General features: G+C 35.0%; 1 pseudogene across 1 annotated transcript; it reads left to right on the forward strand.

Moving 5' to 3' along the window:
- The first annotated feature begins 4,997 nt into the window (after nucleotides 1–4,997).
- On the forward strand, nucleotides 4,998–5,831 carry LOC308352516 (protein FRG1-like; annotated as a pseudogene). Its single transcript has one exon. The product of its transcript is annotated as a protein FRG1-like (transcript).
- Nucleotides 5,832–7,785: the final 1,954 nt, after the last annotated feature.

The raw sequence follows: 7,785 nt of genomic DNA on the forward strand, positions 1-7,785 counted from the left end.
GTGGGAACTTCTGTACTTTTTAAATCTTCTGAAATATTTTTCTAAGATTGTTATGACACTGATGAAAAGAATTAAAGCTATATATTTTCTTTTAAACTATTTAATATTCAATTTTGTTTGTATGTCTCACACAGCTTATAAAAACACCAGCAGTATTCTAAAAGAACTTATTTCTGATGTTTCTTCCATAAGTCATAGAGGTTCATATGTTTTCTTTCACAGCATTATGTCTTTTAACTATTATCTTCAATCAAACTTACATCCTCCTCTCCCAATCCAAATTTATTTCAGAGTTTCCTATTTGGTGATGGTCATGTAAGAACAGAACAGCACAGTTGTCTTTCACTTTTCTGTCTCCCTAATTACTCTTATCTGTTTAACCATCAAGACTTGCTCAGGTATTCTCTAAAAACAGTTTTTTTCACTCTAAGTTCTAAATCTTTAGCTCAGTTTTTATCCCATAACACTCTATCATAACAGCCTTCATAAGCCTCCCAGCTTCTAGTTCACAACCCATTTCTTACACCACTTTCACATTCATTGCAGTTGAGTGTACCATCTTCCATTAAACTATTCTAGCAGGACAAATTGGTAACTGGTGGAAGGTGTTACAGCAGCTCTCGAATCTCATCACCCATCTCTGCCCCCCCCTTCCTTTACTGTCCCATATTAACTGGGTAGTAATTTAGCCCTGGCTCCAAGTGGGGCTAACTGTTTGTTAACACACACCAGCGTGGTATTTTTAGTGGTTTTTCAATATTCTTCACCCAAAATGCTCACTTCTAGTGCTGACTGAAGCAGGAGAAAAGTAATGAGAAACCGGATTTATGACCATATTTAAGAGACAAGATTGCAAAGGTGAGAATAATTGTGGGGTGGGAAATTTGCAAGATAAACAGAGTTAGGAAGTAAAGGTTGATGCAACACACCAAAAAGTGACATCATCTCCCAGGGAAACCAAAGAAAAGCAAGGTGCCCAGGTGCTTCGGAAGAAAAGACAACATCTTTTTCCAACAGAGACTGGATTACATTTGTTTGCAGTGATTTTATGAATAAGGTATATAAAATATCCCATAGCTTGAAATGTCAAAGATATAAAAATATCAAATCTATGAAAAGGAAAGTGTAGAATGGAAGAGGTATAGCTGTGCCATTGTCATATTCCATTAAAATTTAACTGAACTTGGATTAAATGTCTAAAGAAAAGGTTGAATTAAGAAATAGAACTTAGACACAGACAGAGTTACTTTCCATTCACATAAAAGAGAAATCAGTTTCCAACAAGTGGATGATTTTTCTTTACATGACATTTTTTTTACCCCAAATATTCAACTATTCTATATCTTAGAACTTAACACATGATTTATAACCTTCAAATAATTTGTGCTATATAACCAGAGTTATAAAGTTGAATGACTTGGTAAGCTAGCATAATGTCACAAAGACAAGGCTAAGCCACATGGCCTAGATTTGAGAGTCAAGTAAATGTAATTTTATTTTTTTTTATTTTTTTAAACTATTTTATTTTTTTAAATTTATTTGACAGACGGAGATCACAAGTAGGCAGAGAGGCAGGCAGAGAGATGTGGGAAGCAGGCTCCCCACTGAGCAGAGAGCCCGATGTGGGGCTCAATCCCAGGACCCCAGGATCATGGCCTGAGCCGAAGGCAGAGGCTTTAACCCACTGAGCCACCCAGGCGCCCCAAGTAAATGTAGTTTTAGGCAAGACATTTTATCTTGATAGGTTTCACTGATTTACAATTGAAATGATTATGTTGCTTTGTTGATCTCTAGGGCCCAGTCCTAAATAGTGGTCTTGAGAACAAAGAAAGAAAGAAAAAAAAAAGTACATCTATCTATCTATCTATCTATCTATATTCTTTATATGTATATATTAAAAGCCACATAATTCAATTGGAAAGTATAACACAGCTCACTTACTTCAATTATTTCTATTAAATCAAGGATTTGTGGATCTGTGGTCAGGCAATTCTCCCAAGGTCATTCTTACATGTAATGTTCACTTTATGTGAAACCAAACAGTAATTTAAGGAGCTCCAGAGTATGTGACTCCATTACAAAAATATACTTGGCTGCATTTGTTAGAATTAAGAATGAGAAAAAAATTAATGTTTCCTGCAGAACATTAGTTTCTGAAAATGCTAAACACACAAATACTTCTGTTCTTTTTCCTATCCTATCAACATGGTCATAATTAAGTTACTGCCTTAAATTCAATATGGAAAAAAAAATTCAGTATGGATGGCATGCATATTCATGAAAGTGATCTAAGTCTCCTCAACAGGAGGATAGAATATATATCTTATAATTTTTTGTCAGTTATTAAGTTAAATACATTAAAATTAGACATGTATATAAAGTTTTTATAACTGGGGTAAAAACTATGTGCAAAAATACTATGTTACATTCTTGACTATATTACAAAGTTAAAATACAGAATTTTAAAAGATTATTTTAATATAATTTTAATGATTTTAGGAAGCATGTGGTCTGAAACTCTCTCACTCTCTCAGCTCTCTATGGGGAAGATTCAAACAAAAGCTATAAGGAAAATCTTAAATAAATGGGTAACAAACCCATCCCACGGAACACTTCTGTGGCACGAAGATTTCTAAGATGGACCCACCCATGATCTCCACTTTCTGTTATTACATCCATGATTGGTATACATTATATGATAAAAGATATTGTGCAGATATAATTACGGTTACTAATCAATTGACCACATGATGGACAGATTATCCAGGTGGATCAAGCCTAATCAGGTGAGTCCTTTAAAAGCAGTATTTCTCAGGCTGATAATGAAAGAGGAAGTAAGAGAAATTTAAGTTCAAGAAGGGTATTATGAGAGAGAAAGAGGGAGGGAAAGAGATTTCATTGCTGGTTTAAAGATGGAGGAGGTTATATGGAAAGAAGTTGAGTCAGTTCTAGAAGCAGAGAATGGTCCTAGTTGACATCCAACAAGAAAATTAAGACCTAGTCCTATGACAGATCTGTACTGAATTCTACCAAATAACCTAAAGGAACTTGAAAACAGATTCTTTCCCAAAGCCCTCAAAAGTAAGAGGCTATTCCAGTGACACTTGGGTCTCAAACTTGTGAGACATTAGGTAGAGCATCCAGTAATGCCCACTCAGACTTTTAACCTACAGAACTGTGCAGTAATAAATGGGTGGTGTCTTAAGTTGCTAAGTTTGTGGAAAACTGTCAGGCAAAAATAGGAAACTACTATTACATCTAAAGCCTCAGGTTCATACCACATACAAAAATAATCAGTAAATTAATTAGAAACGTAAGGGGGGAAAAAAGCTCCATTAAAAAAAAAGTATGGGAAAATGTCTTATAACCTGAGATTTTTTAAAAAAAGGTTTTTTAAAGAGAAAAATTAAGAAACAAAAACTAAGGAAAACATTAATAAATTTGAGTACACTGAAAATCTCAAAAAAAGGTCATATTCAAAGTATGAAGACAAATTATACTCTGTAAGAAGACAATTTTAACATATATTTAAAATGATCATTTTGTGATTATAATACATTTAAAGACATGACAAATCATTAAAAGTCAATCCAATTGAAAAACTGGAAAACGTGCAGAAAGAGAAATTATATAAAAACTGAATTGGTTTCTATCTACATGAAAATTGTTCAATATCAAAAGTGGAGAAATGCAATTTTTTTAGAAAGTGATATACTATTTATGCCCACCATATTGACCGAAATTGAAGTCTCTTGATGTGAAACAGTCTGGTATCAAAGAAAAATTTATATGATATTTTGGAAACTGAATTATTATACTTACTTTGGAATCTAATTTGAGATTATCTAACAATGTTGAAGGTACCAATTTCCACTAGTCAAATATCTTATTTCTAGGTTACTCCTAAGAGCAACTTTCACATAGGTTCATGTGGAAAACTCCAACTTTGCTTCCAGTGAAAACTTGTTGCCTTCTTAAATTGTGGTCTTCCAGCAGAATGTGTAAAATAGAAATGATATTAACGTACAAGCATGAGACACTGTTCATTTTAAGTAAGTCCCAAGATCCTAAAATTCTGAATACATTATTTTTGAGCATTACATGAGATTTTTTCCTGTTTCTCTTTTAAATACAACTTTTCTAACATTAAGCCAGACATGCAAAAACATACACACACACACACACACACACACGCACACATTCATGCCTCTCACTAACAGCGAATTTATTTATCTGGCAAATAAAAGTACTTTATAACACCACATAAATATAATTTTAAGAGGTATTCTGGGAAAGCTTTCCTCAAATCATGAGTCACACCACCAAAGATTCATCACAGGACTTCCTTCTTTCTCTAATTATTCATGAAGGATAAAGGGTGGCATTGTATATGGGTTAAGTTGGTCTTTATTTGAATTATCTGAATTAGAAATACTTTGGGGGTGCCTGGGTGGCTCAGTTGGTTAAGCGTCTGTCTTCGGCTCAGGTCATGATCCCAGGGTCCTGGGATCGAGCCCCGCGTCATTGGGCTCCCTGCTCAGTGGGGTGTCTGCTTCTCCCTCTCCCACTCCCCCTGCTTGTGTTCCCTCTCTCTCTCTATCTGACAAATAAACAAAAATCTTTAAAAAAAAAAAAAAAAGAAAAGAAAAGAAATACTTTGGACAATGGTCCATAAGAGTAATGGCAATTCTTGCTTAACAACCAGCAATCTTTAATAACTCAAATATTACCAACAAAATACTGTTTTGAGACAAGGTCTTATTTTTTATTATTTTTATTATTTTTGTTTAAGGGATTAAACTCATGACCCTGAGATCAAGACCTGAGCTGAGATCAAGAGTCAGACACTTAAACAACTGAGCCACCCAGGCGCTCCTGAGAGAGGGTTTTATTAAGCAAAGGTGAAGAGAGCTTTGGGAAGAAATTTTGAAAAATAAGGAGACTTTTAAAAATATAATTAAATGCAGGGTGAGAGACACCAGGGACTCAGGAGGGACATGTCCACTCCTCTTGTTGCATGCTTTTTCAGAGTGTTTGCACTCTTTCTTCCTTTTATGGCCTCCTTTACCCACTTTTACTTCAGTGGCGGTATTTTGCTCTTAATCAACTCCTACCTCTTCATACAGAGGATAACCAGAACCAAAGCTGAATACTCCTATGTCAATGCCACCAAACTCCTATTCAAGGGAATCAAAACTAAGAGTAAGAAGAAAAAGAGTAAAGAGAAGAAGGAAAAAAAAAAAAAAAGAAAAGAAAAAGATGAAGAAACTCAACTTGGTATTGTTGTAATCTGTTGGACCATAACAAACTTCAGTGAAATTTCAGGGACCACAGCAACTGAAATGGCTAAAGGAATGTACATACACACACTTGAGAATGGACTTTTTATACTGGGGGCGCCACATAAAGAAACTGATGAGGGCCCTAGTCCTTCAGAGCAGTTTACAACTATCATCCTGCCTGATTCCTGAATTACACTGAAATATGGCTATGTCTCCATTGATACCTTGGCCTCAAACAGCTGCTTTAGTAGATGCAATGAAGCAGGCAATACGGAGGCAAAAAGTAAAACATCAGGAGAAGAAGAAAGATAAAGCTTAGATCCTGTGCTGAAAGAGAAACTAAGAAAAAAGATGATATTCCAGAAGAAGACAAAAGAAATGTTAGATAATATGAAATCAGTTGTGCAAAGAAATGTCAGAGTTTCTAAGACCACTAATTTAAAATAAGTAAAGAAGACATTAAAATTCTCAAAAGGCCTAGAATGATGGATTTTTCATCAATCACTTCTGGACAGAACAAAACTGAAAGCTGATAGATACTGCAAATGACCAGAATTTTTGTTTGTCTCCTTCTGTTTGTTTTTCTCTGAATTAAAATAGTCAGTGGAAGTGTTTTACAGGATACACACACACACATACACACACACAACCACAATACATAAAATTAAATGCAAACATTTATATTCATCCTAGAGTATTAGCTGGCTCCAAATTTTTCAAGTTATCCTAAATAAAATTCAGAGTTTAAAACTTGTTTTCTTTCTTTCCTCCACCCATGGAGGGTTCTTAGTAAGGTAGTTAAGATCTACTTTATGAGAATTTATACTCTTAGAGTAGACAGATTTCTATTTCTCCTGATGATTATAGCTGAAACCCCTGAAGACACACTTTTTTTTCCCTAGGTTTACATAGGTTTTAAATATATAAAGGAAACCTAAAAAGAATTTGAAAGGTGGAAAGAAGGCAGAAAAAGCTAGGAATCTTGACCCTTGAGAAATGATACGTGATGATTTTCCTAGGATTTCTTTATAACATGTATAAACAAGACTGGGTGCTAGAGAAACTGGTAACATAGAAAAACCAAGTAACATAGAAAAAAAAAATCTCTCATGGTGTTACTTGGGTCATGTGAAAAGCAGAGATTCTACCCCCACCCAATAGTAATAAAACGCCCCTCTTGTCCCCACTGGGGTGATATCAAGGAGGCTGACTGAAAAGGTGGGACTTTCCCCACATTTTGGAAGTAATGATCCCCATTCACACAGCATCAGTGGAAGCAGTGTCAAGAGCAGTAGCAAAGAAGTGGTACTGAGAGAAGCCTAGTGGGGGTTCTAAACTCTTAACCTGGCCCAACAGTAATGATGGTCCTCTGCCCACCACCTCGGGATATCAATGGAAGTTGAACAGGAAACCTGGACTCCCATTCACATGTGAAAGTAACAGGCATTGTTTTTTTCCTTCTTGAAACAACTGTATTAAAAATTAGAGTGTCTCATAAAATAAACAGCCTTATTAAAGAAATAGAAGATATAAACAAACAAATGGAAACTGAAAGACATAAAACCATAGTAACAAAAACTTTAAAATCCAATGGATGGATTTCACACAATGAATAGGACAGAAGAATAATTATTAGACTGGAAGATGGAATAGAAATTACCTAACAGGGAGGACATTGGGGGATGGAGAGGAGAAGTGAGTTGGGGGAAATCGGAGGGGGGAACAAGCCATGAGAGACTGTGGACTCTGAGAAACAAACTGAAGGTTTTGGAGGGGAGAGGGATGGAGGAGTTGAGTGAGCCTGGTGATGGGTATGATGGAGGGCATGTATTGCATGGAGCACAGGGTTTAGTGCATAAACAATGAATTTTGGAACACTGAAAAAAAAATAAAATAAAATTTAAAAAACTTAAAAGAAAAAGGAATTACCCTGGCCTAAACAACAGAGAGAAAATGCACTTTAAAACAAAATAAAACAAAACAAAAACAAAAGAGGGACAGAGCCTGAGGGACATGTGGGACTATAACAAAAGATCTAAAATCCCAGGAGGAAAGGAGAAGAAAGAAGATGGGACTAAAAAAATTCAATAAAATAATGGTTAAAAACTTCTTAAATTTGGCAAAAAAACAAAAAACAACAACAAAAAAAAACTATGGATTTAAGAAGCTGAGCAAACTGTAAGGATAAATCACAGCAAGATGCATTAAATTAAACTTCTTAAAAATTAAAGACAGAAAACAAATCTTGAAAGTAGCAGTGTGGGGGGCAGAAAACCCACCTTAACTCCACGGGAAAATTAATTCTAATGAAAACAGAGAAGAAATAAGCAAAGGACAGTAAGAAAGAGGCACTGTATTTCCAAGTTATGAACAAAAGAACTATCGACCCAGAATCTTATATTCAGTGAAAATACACTTTAGTAAAGAAGGGGAAATCAAGATATAACTGGATGAAGGAAAACTAGAACTTGTCATATATATGTATATATATGCATGCCATACA

Source organism: Martes martes (assembly GCF_963455335.1).
Source record: "Martes martes genome assembly, chromosome: 11".
In the NCBI taxonomy this organism is placed as follows: Eukaryota; Metazoa; Chordata; class Mammalia; order Carnivora; family Mustelidae; genus Martes; species Martes martes.